The 15,599-nt window shown below is 41.6% G+C and overlaps 1 protein-coding gene across 16 annotated transcripts in view; it reads left to right on the top strand.

Annotated features, from left to right (window-relative positions):
* Positions 1 to 15,599, top strand: part of PTPRT (protein tyrosine phosphatase receptor type T) — a 1,080,869-nt gene that overhangs the window by 943,228 nt on the left and 122,042 nt on the right. The gene's annotated exons all lie outside the window — the stretch shown is intronic.

Raw genomic sequence — 15,599 nt, 5'->3', positions numbered from 1 at the left:
GATGAGTATACCTATCCAAACCTGGAACCCATGTCTCCCAAGCCTGGCCAAGTCCAAATTATAGCCAGTGTTCCAAGGGGCCTTTAGTCAAGAGCACCTGAGCCCTCATGCAGAATTGATACAAGGTCTAAGATTTCAGAGTTAAACCTTATCCAAAGGAAAATCTCAAGACTGGTAACCTAAAACTAACTTTTGTTCTCATCTCTCTAAGACAATTCTTTTTCCTAGATTTAATAGAAATGCTAGATTCCCCAGCCTCTGCTCCAGATTAGGGAATTCAGGAAATCTAAAGGAATGTGAGCGTAGACAAATGAATGTCCTCTACACAGTGTGTGGCAAATGGAAGAAACCATAATTTGTAAAAATCACTTAGATATGATCAGTTGGGGGGGGTTCTATGAGAAAATGAAGAAAGAAAGGAAACAAATATTTATAGACCATCTTCGTCCTCACCATGGCCCCATGAGATACTGCATATGATTGTTCCCATTTTATAGGTAAGGTAGCCAAGGTTCAGTGCATGCAGCTGACCTTCTCAGAGTTGCATAGCTAATTCCTGATGGATCCATGTTCTGAGGGTAACTTAGACCCATGATTGCTCATCTTAAGTATAGCACAGAACTCCTCTGAGAAAGTTTTCACAATACACATATGTAGGCCCTACACCTTACTGACTAAATCACAATCTCCTGAGGGAAGAGAGGTAGGGAGATGAGGGGAGGGGTAAGGTGGGATGTGGATTTTGTAAAAGCCACTTAGACGGTTCTTACAGGCACACTGATTAAGAACACTGAACTTTGAGGGAAGCAATAGCCATTTTCAAATATTGACATGCCGCCTTGGGAAGGAGATTAGTTTTAAACCTATAAAAAGGTTGAGAAAATAGTAAAATGAATATTCCTTTACCTTGTACCTAGACTCACCAATTATTCACATTTGCAATATTTGTACACACACACTCTCTCACTCCATACTATATATTATATATGTATACATATATAAAAATATCCTGTATATATATAATTATATTATGTAAAATTATATAAAAATTTTATAAAATTTTCAGAACCATTTAGAAGTAGGTTGCAGACATCATGGCACTCTACTTCCAGAGAATTCCTAAGAACTAGGAAAACTCTTCAATGTAACCATTATAAAATTATCTGACCCAAGAAATGTAACCTTATTTCAGTATCGAATATACCAGCATATAGTTAAATTTCCTCACTGGTCCTAAAATATTTATTGTTGTTGTTGTTGTTGCTGCTGCTTTAATCCAGGGTCCACTCAGGTACTCACATTATACTTGGTCATCATGTCTCTCCATCACTTTTCATCTAGAACAGCTGGCCCTCCCTCCTTTTTTTTTCTTTCAGGGCATCGACACATTTTAAGTCTAAGCCAGTTGTCTCCTAGAATGGGGCAAAATCCAGATTTATCTGATTTTCTTCACCATGATTGCACTCAGGTTAACATGTTGGCAAAAATTCAACATAGGTGGCATCATGTCCTTCCCTTTGCATCATTTCAACAGACAAATGCTATCATTTTGCCTGTTATTGGCAATGCTAAGTCTGCACACTTCTTAAGATTGTGTAATGGCTTTAAAGACAAAGTCTAACAGTGCATACTGATTATTTCATGAGCAAATATTTAACTTGCATTTTCCTCAGAGAGCAGAGCAAGTGTGCAGTCTGCCTACCCACGAAGCCAGCTCTTTTTCCTTTCTCAACCCAGATGAATCGCTGGGATTCATACATTCCCTTGGGCCCAGAAAAAGGCGATAGTGACATAGGCAGCCAGGAGAGGCAGAAAAAGGGTTGACAAGGAAACGGACTTGGTGTGTCCTGAAAGAAAGGCCCATCTGAAGATCCCTGAGAGTCTCTATCTATATTCATCTGTCACTGATTCTCCTGCTTTCCCTGGGAGAAAGGAAGTTCAATAACAAGTCTAGCTGATAGACAATCCTGGCCAAGTGATACCCATTCACCCCAGACCTTTCCTATATAGGCCAGATTCTTGTGCACACCTTTTTCCATGTGTAAAAATGCCTGGGAAGGCTGAATGTCAAAATGGAAAGACTTCTGGGAAGTCTGAGTGCCAAAACTATTATAGTCAAAGATACATGACCTCGAAATTCTAGGTATTTGATCTTAAGTTTTCTGATCACAAGTGGAAACCTGGGTAACACTGATTTCTTGGATTTCAAGGGGGAAACATCACTGTATTCCCCAGGGCTAAAACTTAAACTCTTAAGAGGAAAGCATCCAAGACCAAGGTAGATTAGCCAGCCAAAGAGGAGGAGAAATCCTATCTAGTAGAATCTAATCAGACATTTTCAAGTCTAGAGACAATATTTCCAAATGATTGATATGTGTGTTTGTTTTATATGCATACACACACAGATACACACACACATACCTTTTAATGGCGTTGCTTTTAAAAAAAGACATTGAAATTGAAAAAAAGTTCAGTTGACAGTATACTCAATTATTAAGAAATTTTGCATTTGTTTGAGTCACTGAATATTTTAGTACTCTATCTATGCATCTGGTGTCCTCAGGCTATAGCCACAAACACGCTCTGGGGATTCTTTTTAATACCCTGGAATGCATCAGGTACCTTTAAAATGCCCTGTGGAACCGCTGGGATGAGATTTGAGGGGAAAAAAATGTAAGTAATGCTTACACTAGAGATGTAGAAATTGCTTCTGAAATCACCCTGATGTATGTAAAATTGAATCTATTTTCTTGGCATTAGGGAAGTGACTGTCTGGCTTCTGCAGCGGCTTTAGGAGGCCCTGAGATTATTTGCAAATGTTAAGGAAGCAGGAGAAAGACAGAGTACAAGAATAGATGTCACATCAGAAAAGATTACGAAGAATGTGCCCTGAGCAATTATTTCATTATTGAACAGGTGGGCTCCTGCCTGATTCAAATTCTGCATCTCCCTGCATAGGTTGATTTTCAGGGGTTTTCTATTCCAAATAACTGTTGCTGTTCCACAGCATCCATTCTGTCAAGCTTCCAGATTTTGTATAGGAGCAATGACCTCTGGGAAGCAAGGGTGATGGGGCCTTTGCCATTGTCAGGTGTGGGCCTTTGCTTTGGAGTGCTTCAGCATTCTTGAAAAAGGAGTGCATGTCACATTTAAAGGACAAACAACATGCATTGTTTTCAGTTTAAAGAAATGGCTGGCTTTTATTAAGTAATCTCATTTTGATCTTATTGCCCTGTGTACCTGATTGTTATTTATTTACTTATTTTTTTTTTTTAAGATCTTTCCCTCACTGGGATAATTTTTCCAAGTCTTTCTTCTGGTGCTATCTTTTTACACCCATGCTTAAATCTTTTTCTTTATATCTGTTGTTCATGGTATCATCTTCTCTGTGTTCATTTTCGGTCCAAATCAAAGTGCTTCAAAACAAATCCCTGTTGAATTTCTGTGCTAGTGATGCCTGCTGGCAGGCCAGGTCCAAGGACCAGAGGGGTTCCTGCGGGACCAGCCAAGAAGGTCCCTGGCTGTGCGCAGGATAGAAATCAAACACGGGCCAGCAGGAGGTGAAAGCAGAGTTTATCGAACATGTAAAGAAAGTGCCGAGTATCTGGGAGACTCAGTGAAGGAGTCTCATCTTTATTTGGGGCCTGGAGCTTTTTTATTGGCAATTATAGTCTGGTGTACGTGTCCCCTTGGGCATCCAGGAACTGGTTGGAACAAAGCCAGGGGCCCAGCTGTTATTACTTGGAGGGGGTGGGTATTGGCATGGAGACGTCTAGTGCTGGTGGTCTGGTCATTCTCTGTTCTAAGGAAACCAATAACCCCTTGTCCCTTACAAGGAAGACATACACTGTTTGCATTGTGAGGCGTGTGTAGAGTGGGGTGCAGGTCCTAGCAAAGGATAAAAACAGGTTTTTGTGGAGTCCTTCAGTTTCCCTATCTCAGTGTGGAGCTCAGTTGTCTAGGCTTCCCATGCTGGCATCTGACAGACTCACTTGCCCTCTGGGTGCTGTTGGTAAACTCTGTCTTCATTGTTTTGCTTCCATTGTACTGAAAGGCTGCATATCTGGTGGGTGTGAAGGCAATTGGTTTCTAAGCAGCATCAGAGGCTGGGCCATCGAGCTCTCTGCTCTCTAAGTAAGGATATAGGCATGGTTGAGGCCCTGGAGGTGAGATTCAGTGGCCACTTGCCCAACACTTGGTACATGCCAGTCCCTGTGCCATGAGTCCTGAGCACAGTTTGGGGAGGGGAATAATTATACCGATGAATAAAAATGGGCATTGTCTTGCATATAATGTGTTTCTACTGAGTTTTTCATAGTTTACAAAAGTCCTTTTGCAGAATATTGGAGCCATAGATCCTTATTCCTGCACCAAAAGAAAGCTTGTATGTTTATTATCACCCCCATCCTACAGATGAGGAAACTGAAGTTCAGAGAGACCCTATGCCCCAAATCATACAACCATTTGCAGAGTTAAGTGTCTATTTCTTCTGACATCAGTTTGCTTCTATCCATCTAGCTCTGTATAGAATTTGGGAACATATTCAATAACAGTACCTACAGCAAAACAATAATAAGAGAAATAAATAATCAAGATGTCAGGAACACAAAAATGAAGACAAGAAGGTCAAGACCAGGTTGTATTAGAATGTAATTTATTATATTAAAAAACAATCTAAATATGTAGACTGGTAACTTTCATATTCCAGTTTGGCTCTGAGCTTTCTAGTAGCAAAAGCCCAAATAGGAAGGCAACTTTCATTGGCACCCATTACATATTAGGCCATATGCTCTATATAAATCCCACTCTTAAGCCTCCTAGGAACCCAACAAATTAGATATTATTCCCACTTCATAAACGGGGGAACTGAATTTCAGAGAACCAAAATAAGTAAGCCCAACATCACATGCGCGCAGAGTGGGGATGGGATTGGAAGCCAAATAGGGTTATCTGACTCCAGAACCAGTGCCCCTTGTCCTGTACCATGAATGGTAGCCCACACTCAGCAGTCTAAATGGTGGCCACTCATGGCCAGGAGAGAGGGAGAATACCACTCCTCTCCTGATGGCCAGCCAGCTCTTCTCCCATGCAGGCAGGAGCTACTACCATAGCCAAGTCCCACATGGAGGCCTGTCCCAGGCCTGGGCACTGGCAGGGAGCCCATCAGATTCCCACAAGCTGCTGGGCTCTGTGATAAGCACACTCAGATACGCATCTTCATCGGTCCTCACAGAACCCTGTATAGTGGTATGTTTATTACTAAACCCATTTTACAGTTGAGGAACCTGGTGTTCTGAGATATTGCAAGATCTTCCTCAAGTCACGTGATGAGTAGATAGTGAGGTCTGGACTCCAAACCAGATGTTCTCCTTTCAGAACCGAACGTCTTTGTCTTTCCTGTAACCTTTAGCTTTCTGCCCACCACAAAGCTAGGTGAAGGAGAGAAAGGAGATTAAGGGGAATAGCCCATTCTGCTGGCAGGACAGTGCCTCCTCTTAGTTCTGTCTAACTTGACAGAATTAAGTCTGTCTGCTTGAGAGCCTGAAGCTCCTCCCACAGGAAGACAGCTGTCCGGTCAATGCTCTAACAGGAGATGGGACTGTAGACCAGATGGCCCCATCTTCAGGCATCCCTGATCTGGACCAAGCCCTAGATAAAAGGGATGACCCCAGACACAGAGAGCTCACAGCTGGGGAGGGGGACAAGTAGTCCAACAACAAGCATCCTTTCACAGCCCTATAGGGGCTACAGGAGCAGCCTTCCTACAAAAAGAGCCACAAGATTCTTCCCCTGACTTTGTACCTCCAACGCAACCAAAAACATATTCAGTAGGCTCAGAGCTTGTGGTAGCCTCAGAGATGTTTGCTGCTGCTGAAGAGGGTTGGTCCTGAAACCTGATTCCTTTCTGATCTCCACCCCACAGAGCTCCTAAAAGGGTGTCCTCACAGGTATGTCAGGGAATGTCCAAGCTTGGTATCCTGCAGGATGGTTTGGCAGAGATGGGGCAGGCAGAGGGAAGCACCAGGCAAAATTTTAACCTGATGATTTTAGGAACATATTATGTAAATTAAGAAATTCAAATGGGAACACAGTGCTTGACTTTAAAATTTAATGGCTGAGGTTGCTGTAAACTCCTTCAGGAAGATTCCCGCACCCTGTCAGGAGGATGTTGAGCCAGCTGGAGAAATGGGTCTCTGGGAAAATTGGTTGGGCTGTGTCCTTCCCTGGGGAAACTATGCCCCTGATGATGTGTGATGGTAAGGATTGCTAATGATGCCTTGCCTTTGTTTGGTACCTACTGGGGCAGTCATTTTGCTAGACGCTGTTCACATATTATCTCTAATTCTCAAAGCATTGCAACCAGGTAGGAATTATTATCCTGATGTCATAAATAAGGAAATCTAAACTCAATAAAATTAAATACATTTCTGCTGTCCTGTCTTTGCACTATTCCAACTTGACCTTCCTTTCTTTTGCTTAAAACCCTTCAGTGGCTCCTTGTAGCCCATGAAGGAAAGCCTAAAATCCTAAGCTGACCAGAATGTACCCTGACCACTGCCCAGCTCTCTGGCCCATTTGATACCCACTGAGCATTTGTTTAAATGTATGAATGAGAAAACCAATGATGAGCTGGAATTCAATGAAGATCTGCTAGCTCCATGCCCATATCTGGTCCCAACTCCTCTGGTAGTGAATTCTCTCTCCTTTTAAGCTGCAGTCTGCTTTACGTAACTTCCATCCATTTATTCCAGTTTTTGCACACAAGTGTATTGGTCAAGTGTATTGATGGCCCTTGGCTGCCCTCTGATGTCACATAAAGTAGGAAAGTCGGTCTTTCTCTTCCTACAGTACCCACCCCCCCATCCCTTGCTGTTGGACTTCAGCCATGTGTGTGCCCTGAAGGTCATTCCTTCAGGCTGAGTAGCCCACATCAGCCATCAGCCTTCTTCAGGATACATTTCTGTTTTCCAGTCAGCTCAAAGTCTCAGTTGGCACCTCTGTCTCCATTTGGTCCATGTTCATGGAGTGCATGGTCTCCAAGATGAATGTGACTCTGCATTAGGTTGAATCGCTGGAAGTTTAGAGAGCCACTATCACCCTCACTCTAGATTCTAATCCTGGGTTCAGAGTACACTGCTCATGTATGAATGAACCCCCAAATATCCATCACATATCTGCCTAATGCAGAGCTCAGGGCTTCCAACTAAAACTTTCTCATTCAGCCCAAGTAAAGATGATTTGGGGGGCCCAAGTGAAGGACTTTATATATCATCTGTGCTGTCTTTGTGTTAGATTTGACCCTGTTATCTCAGCGTACTGAGATTATTTTTGATTTTTGTTGTGTCAGCCAATGAGCTCACTTAATCCTCCCAGTTTGGAGCCTCAAAATGTAATAATTACTAGATTATTAATATTCATAATACCAGCTATCCTCTGTTGCTCATTATGTGCCTATTTCCATCTGAAATTATATGCATTTATATGCATTATCTTATCTCATTGGTATGTTGGGAGGATTAAATAAGTGTTATAATTGTCCCTGGTGATTTACAAGTGAGGAAACTGAGGTTTAAACAGTAATGAACTTGCCTAAGGCTCATAGCGTTAAGTAGCAGAGATGGAACTGAACCCTGGATCTGACACACCAAAGCCTTAAGCCAAGACAACTCCATTAAACCACAGGGGTTATTATTCCCATTTTATAAAGAAGGAAACTGAAGTCCACAGGTACTGAGTAGTGAGTCATTTGCTCAAAGCAGTGGTTTTCAGAGTGTGGTCCCCTAATGAGAAGCATCAGCATCACCTGGGAATTCTTTGGAAGGAATTTCTTGGGCCCCACCCCAGACCTAAGTAACCCAAAGTTCTCAAGGTTTCTAACAAAGGTTTCAGGTTATGCTGATGCATGTTTGAGTTTGAATCACTGGCTTCAGCTAAATCCCAGGACTGTCAGACTCCAAAGCCTTTGCTCTTTACGTGCTAAGTTGTCTCTGATAATGGTAGAGTTACAGCACCCTGGGAGATAAAGGCTAATACCCCCTTTCTCAGGGTGGAGGCACCAAGAAGGCATTGCCCTTTGGAGGTACTGGACCTTAAGGTTGCTAAAACCCATTATAGCTTTGAGGATCCCCAAGCCCAGGATTCTTTCTCAACTATCTCTGGAGCTTTCGGTCCTTTTATCTGAACAGCAAACAATCTAACAGAATGGAAGGAGTGGAAATTTACAAGAAAAAGCAATCATGAGTCACACAGTGAAACCAAGACCTCAACAGAATATCATGAAGAGAAAAAAAAATGCACAAAATTCTGTTTGCAGGGACAATTATATTTTCTCATTGCTCCAAGATTAAATTGAATCTAGAAGAAGAATTGAATGTTACAAGCTTGCCACCTCCAGTTTTATTGAATATTTTACAGAGATTATTGAATATTTTGTAATCATCCACTTGGCTGACAGATTAAAGGACACACTTGATTCCTGACAATCCAAAGTTGAATGGAATTATTTGTTCTCTGGAAGTGCAAAATAGAAATTTAAGTGGCCTTGAAAAAGTAGACAAACTGTCTATCACAAACACTGAGGTAAATTAACACAAGTTTCAGAGAAAGATATTAGACTCAAAAAGGGACATGATAGACCATCAAAACTAAACATTACCTTAGACACCACCTGATCCAACCTTCCCATCTTAAAAAAGAAGAGTTGAGTCCTAGAGAGTTTCCTCAAGGTCACTCATTGAGTCACTAGCAGAAGAATCCGGGCTAGTATTGGGGGCTGTGACCACTCTAGTTCTTGTCCCCCAGTCTCCTTCAGATGAATGAAATATGGTCAGTAATGATTTATCTTCTCTAGAACCCCAATCCAATTTCTGCACAAATAAAATCTTCTCAAATTGAATTATATTTTTCATCTCCTGGTTATGGGAGCCAAGGTTTTCCTTTAAATATTCATTGAATACCAACTATATGCCAAGCAGTGTAGGGGTTGTGAAGATAAATAAGGCATGGTCTTTGCCTTCAAGGATATTATTGTCCTCCAAGAAGAGACTTGTAAGTGGATTAGTTTCAATAAATGTGATAAGTGATGAAGAAAAGGTGTGTATAGTGCCCTAGGAACACTGATCATAGGATTGGCAAGTGATTGATTCTACATCAGATGATACTGCATGAGATAATGGATTTTGACTTGAAGGAGGTGCAAGAGGAGGATTGTCCCTGATGGAAGGGACAAAGGCTCGGACAAGGGTCATGGTAGGCTTAGAAAAGGGGGCTTGGAGTACAAGGTGTTCTGTGTTGAGAGGATACGGCCAGAGATATGGCTGGAATAGTAGCTGGAACCTGCCCGAGAAGAGTCACATTTGTAGCCTACTTAAATTCACTTTCCAGGAAGGGCTACCTGTTTGGAAAATAGAATGATCCTAGTTGAAGTTGTCTCTGCATGTTATTGGAACCTGGCCTCATATTCCCTTTGATTTGTATAGATTTCACTTTCCGTTGTAGTTAAGTAGGGATGGCATTGTATCAGCCACAGACTTTTATTTTCATTATGAGCTGGCCCAGCCCTTCCTTCTCAAAGAGATCTCAGTAAAGCTACAAAGCTAAATTTGCTTTTGACAATTTATGCTGGGTCACTACATCTTGAGAAGAAAATAGATTGTGCTCTGTACCTCACAAGCAGTCCTGAATCACAACAGGGCACTTAGAAAGTGCTTGTTAAAGTAATCAGGGATAAAGAAGTGAAGTTGAACATGTAAATATGTAGTTGCTAGGTAGCAGAATAAACCAAACTTAGAGACCAGGTTTTTTTGTTTTTTTGTTTTCCCTCAGCTCAGTGCCACAGCCTTGATGAGTTGAAAGCATAAATAGTAATTCTCCTCACTAACATTTTATGTGTAATTACTGGACAAAGCACTTTACATGCATCATTTCATATTCTCAACAACTCTGTGAGGCATATTAGGGAAACTAAGACTCAGAATTTAGGTAACTTGCTCAAGGACACCCAGCTACCAAGAAATCAAATCTGGGTTTGAACCAGGGTTTATATGATTGACCTATCAGCAGCCCATCTTTCTTGAACCAGTTTTCTTCATTTGACTTTTCCTTTTCTGGTTTTCCTCCTTCCTCCCCAGCCATTTCTTCTCATCCTTCATTATCCATCAATCCTCTTATCCCCAACCTCTAACCACTGAAGCATCCCAGGGCTTAGTCCAGAATCATTTCTTTTCTGGTCATACTCAGTATAAGTGGGTGGTGATAACATTAAATGAGATCATGAGCACAGGAAGAGGCCAGATTTGGAGTGGAAGAGGGGGAGTTTACACATCTTGACAGGTTAGGTTGGAGATATTATTGAGTCATTGAAGGGGTGTCAAGTAGGTAGTTGGATCTGTGGGCCTGGAGCTCAGCAAAGGAGCGCAGACTGGAGATATAAATGTTTGCTACCTTGTATACACAAGGTGATTGAAGACTTTGCCATGAATAAGGAAACTGAGGCCCATTGAGATGAAACACATTGCCTTGGGTCACTTAGCAAGTTAATGGAAGAGCCAGAATGTTGAACCAGGACTTATATATCAGGAGAGCCTATAGAAAAGCAGTTAAAGCTGAGAGCAAAACACAGGACTCTAAAAGGGACTGTGTGAATGTGATCCAAGAACAGAACCTTCTGGTCGTCCATCTGGATTCTGAGATGGAACTCAAAGTGTGTGAAGAAGTTAATGGGTTAGGTGGTCTCATGACTGTCTACTCAGCCTGGATATGATAGAGTCTCAGTATTCAAAGCAAAATTTTCTGATTTGAAGTAGAAATTTCGAATAACCTGAAGTCTGATTTATATGTTTATGGGTCAGGAGTGGATCTATATATCTTGGGAAGTCCATGAAGGAGTAGTAATAGGGTTGGCTCCATCACACAGTTTGAGGAGCCCATGTAAAATTTTTGCCCACAGAGGTGGGCAGCAGGTATGAGGTGAAGATAGGAAGTAGAGATTTGCCAAGAGGACATCTTTAAGAGGTAGCATTTGAGGAAGTGGAAGAAAAGATCAGAAGGCCACAGACAGGCAAAACCCCTCTGTCCCCAGCATTACCACCCTCCTTATTCTCTGGGTGGTGCCCCACGTATTTCTGGAGGAGGGTGTCATGAAGTTTAGTCACTTAGACTGCCTTTCACTGAGATGCTCTTGACTCAGCTGTGAGAACTATCCACACCACATCTAATACATCTGTAACCCGTACCTACATCTACAGCAGACAGATTTCAAATGAGGAGATCCCCCAATCAGAATATGAAGTGTTGGTGACATAAACAAGAAAAAGGCAATTCCTCCCTTAAAAAGCCTGTGATGTGATAGGGAACGCAGACAACGGTGATCTGGAATGATTCCTCCAGTAGAGATAGGTGTGGGAAGCTGCAAGGAGAGTGGTGTCTGGTGAAGAGAAGTTATCCTGGCCCATTAACCATGTGCTTCATTTCTCTTCAAGTGATTTATTTTTCACCTCACCAACCATGTGAGTTGACTTCCTAATTATGTGGAGCCTGGAAATGAAAATAAAATTTCAGGTCCTTAGCACCACAGCAAGAGAAGATGCATTAGATGTAATCATAAAGATACATTCAGCAGAGATGCAGTGCAAATTAATCTTGGCATGTTCCTTTCCCTCACTTTCTACAAGTTCCACCTCACATTTTGATTATTCTTTGTCTTCCCTATAACTAGAACCCATTCACACCCACTACCGCCATCTTTGTCCAAGTAACTGCCATCTCTTGCCTCAGTAAGATCCGTAACCCCTAAATAATCATCATATTCATCCTTGTGATTCTGTAGTCCACGTTCTTCTTAACAACTAAGGAGATGTATTAAAGGCAACTTGGAACATGCTTATCCTTCCCTGGCTTGAAACAGTTCTATAGCTTCTCATTATTCTTAAGCTACAAACCAAAGTCCACACAGGTTTTTCCCTCTCCACCTTTCTCAAACTCTCTCACATCACTGCACCCTTCTCTGTGAGCTCCAGCCATACTACCTTCTTCTCTTAGTAGTTCACCTTTTCCACACTCCTTCTACCACAGGACCTTTTCCTACACTATTGCTCTATCTCATGCAGACTGCGCAAACTACAGCCCATAGACCACATAGAGCCCACTCTTTGTTATGGTAAATAAAGTTTTATTGGAACACACCTATGTTTATTTGTTTACAAACTGTCTATATATAGCTGCCTTTGTGCTATATCAGTAGAGTTTAGTAATTGCTACAGAGACTGTCTATCCCACAAAGTCTAAATTATTTACTCTCTATCACTTAACAGAAATGTTTTCCAACTCCTCATCTGGTTATACCCACATTCCCCTCCTAACTGACTCCTTTAGATCTAAATTCACAGATTTCTAACATTCCTAACCCTTTTCTCCCCAGTCCAGATTGGATTTCTTTGTTAGGTGCTTCATAGAATTTTGTTCCCCTTTTCTTCTCAGCGCTGATTTCATCTCCGAAATGTGTTTGTTTAAGGCCCAACCCTTCTGACAGATGGCAGGTTCCAAGAGGAGAGAACCACTTATGTTTTGCATTCTACTGTATCCCCAGCATGTAGCATGGTGTATGGCACAGAAAAGATACCCAAAAATGTTTGTTTTATTGAATGGATAAATGAATGGATAGATGTATAGACAGACAGGACTCAGACAAAGAAATCCTATATACTAAGTCAGAATAAAAAGGACTATGCTTAGTACAGCTGACATTATATGCTATTGTCCTTTTTTCTGCATCCAGAATTGAGTGTACACAGACCAAGAAATCAAAGAATGTTTTTTTTTACCAATCAGTTGATATCCAGATTTTAGCATGTCTCCTACCTCCTGCCACTAATCCCTAGTCTTTCAGCACCAAAGGGAATTTTATAAGTTCCTTTTCATAGTTTTTGCAAAAGTGGGAACTGCTACTCAAAATATTCTCAAGTGCTCTACTATTGGTTGGTTTGAGAATGTGATGCAATCATTCTTCCATTCATAGGAACAAGAAAGGAAAACAGTTCATAGTTTTTAGATCACAAATACATGCAAAAACTCAGGTGGGCTGCTATTTGGCTTTGCCAGTGGAAGAAGAAAAAAAAGTTAAATACAAGAAGCAGATATAACAACAGATTATGGTTCTCTGTTGGCTGGATAGCCTTACAACTGGCCATGGGAACATCAGTTGTCTGGGAAGGTTCTGGGAGACAATGGGCACTCATTACACGGATCCAATTTCTGTGCTCATAGAGAGTTGGCTTCCTCATACCACTTGTCTTGGAAGCTATTTCTTTGGCTACTGAAACTCACTTAGTAGAAAGGAAGTGAGTTGGTTTACTAGGTGAGAAGAAGCTAAGATGAGTTGATAGAGTATCAGTAGGAAATAGAACTAGGCTCCTCAGGCTGTGTCAAGTTGATCCAGGAAAACATGGAGGAGTTGAATTTTAAAGGATGAGTGTTATGAGTTTGTCAAGACAGAAAGAAAGAAATATGTCACTGTTCTTTGCCTTGTTATAATATACCATATCAACATTTAATGGCCTAAATCAACAGTCACTGTATTTTGTTTGTAATTCTGTGGGTCAGGGGTTTGGGCAAGGCACAGCAGGGATATCTTGTGTCTGCTTGAAAATGAAGAGACAGCTGGAATGACTTCAATGGCTGGAAATGACTGGGGCAGCTATTCAAGGTCCATATGTCTGGGGCCTCAGTTCTTCCTTAAGTGGCATCTGCTAGGGATGGAATGCCCAAATGCTCCTTTATTTGCACATCTGACCCCTTGGTTGAAATTGCTGGAACAACCAGGGCTAGCTGGCATTGTTCTTTCTCTGTGCATCTAACTTAGGCTTCTTTGTAGCATGGCAGACTTATGGCAATCATACTTCTTGCATGATGGTTGGCTCCCCCCAGAGCAAGTGTTCCAAGAAGGCCAGGAGGAATGCCAGTCTTATTAAAAACCAGGCATCACCTCTGCTGGCCAGAACTGGCTAACATCATCTCTTTTGCTTATCATTATTAAAACCAGTGACCAGCCAGCCTAAGAGTGGAGAAACAGGCTCCACCTCTCAATAAGAGAAATGGCATATGCCTACAGGAAGGGAAGGACTCAATTGTGGTCCTCTTGGAGGTGAACTACCACACTGTTCTAAAGGAAGAGAAGAGTACATGTACAGAGGCATAGAGATACAAGAAAGTCTACTTGCCTGTAATCAAGAACAGGGGTGCGTGAGTGGCTCAGTTAGTTTAGCACCTGACTCTTGATTTGAGTTTGGGTCATGATCCAAGGGTCATCGGATTGAGCCCTGGGTCAGGCTATGCACTTAGTGTGGAGCCTGCTTAAGATTCTCTCTCTCTCTCTTTCCTTCTGTCCCTCTCCCCACTCATACTCTGTCTCTCTAAAATTAGAAAAGTGAATAAATAAATAGAAATACTTTCTAGAATTCCAATTAGGTTGATAATTCTTCGATTACTAGCACAGTACAGCAGTGTCTGTAAAGATTTTCAGCATCTAGAAAGAGCCTTTGGTAACTCCTTGTAAGTGTAAGTGCATTGCCTAAAATACAGAGTCCAAAATATGTCAGTGATGTTAACTTCTCTGTAGGGCCTGAGAGAAAATGTGAAGAGCAGAGATAGAGCTTAGGGTCCTTGTCCAAGGTGCTGATTGTCCTTGAAGTCAAGCACCCTGACCCTTTTCTCAGAAAGTCCCTTCCTTTGGACTTGTAATTAGGAATATTCTGACCTTTTGGAGTGTTAGTTGCATGAGGTTAAGTGGTAGGAGATTAACTTGGAAAGATAATCAAGGACTATGTTTTAAAGGGTCTCAAAAACCTGTGAGTTGGAAATTTATTGTTTTCTGCAAGGAGCTAACACAGATCTTAAGAAGTGGATGGGCAGGGATGAGCCTAATTTTGGAAAGATCATCCTAGTGACAGTGAGGAGAATGTTATTGGAGTAAGGGTTAATAAGGCTAGTAAAATTCAGTATTGTCTCTGCATATATCAGATTCAGGGAAAGTGACTTAGCACAAAATAGTGACGTCCATGGAAATTTTATTGTGCACACATACCCACACCCACACATACACACATACCTGATTAGAGCATTAACATTCACTAAAACCCAACTAGTGTGACCAACTATTTGTAATGAATCAGGTGATAGAGAAAGGATACTCTGTGACATTGCATTCTTGGGACTGTTGTTAAATCCAGAAGTATTGATTAGATCTCCCTGCTTGCTCCATATTTTCTTGATCAGTCAATATTTTGATGCTTTGATGCCTGGAAATACTTGCACATGTTTTAAATGAGTGTCCTTATTCAGCTAATGTCTCATTGGGCCAGTTCAGTTTTTCCAAGGTGAAAGCCCTTTTCATCTTCAAGGTCTTTGATGTAGGTCAGATGAAATTCCCTCAGATCTATAGATGTGACAGAGACTCAGAAAGTAAGACAGTCATCAGACTAGCAGAGTCACTTCTGCCGCTGCTGCAGTGAAGACCTGTGTGGTCCTCCACTGAGTCTTCAGCCAGCTGTGCTCTAGCAAATGTATGCACTTGCAAATCTGGTCCCTGGGCTCTCTCTTATTAA

The sequence above is a fragment of the Puma concolor genome, chromosome A3 (assembly GCF_028749965.1).
Source record: "Puma concolor isolate L17-30 chromosome A3, mPumCon1.1.hap2, whole genome shotgun sequence".
NCBI classification, from domain to species: Eukaryota; Metazoa; Chordata; class Mammalia; order Carnivora; family Felidae; genus Puma; species Puma concolor.
Note: the sequence above shows the minus strand (reverse complement) of the source record. Positions and strands in the feature narration are given on the sequence as shown.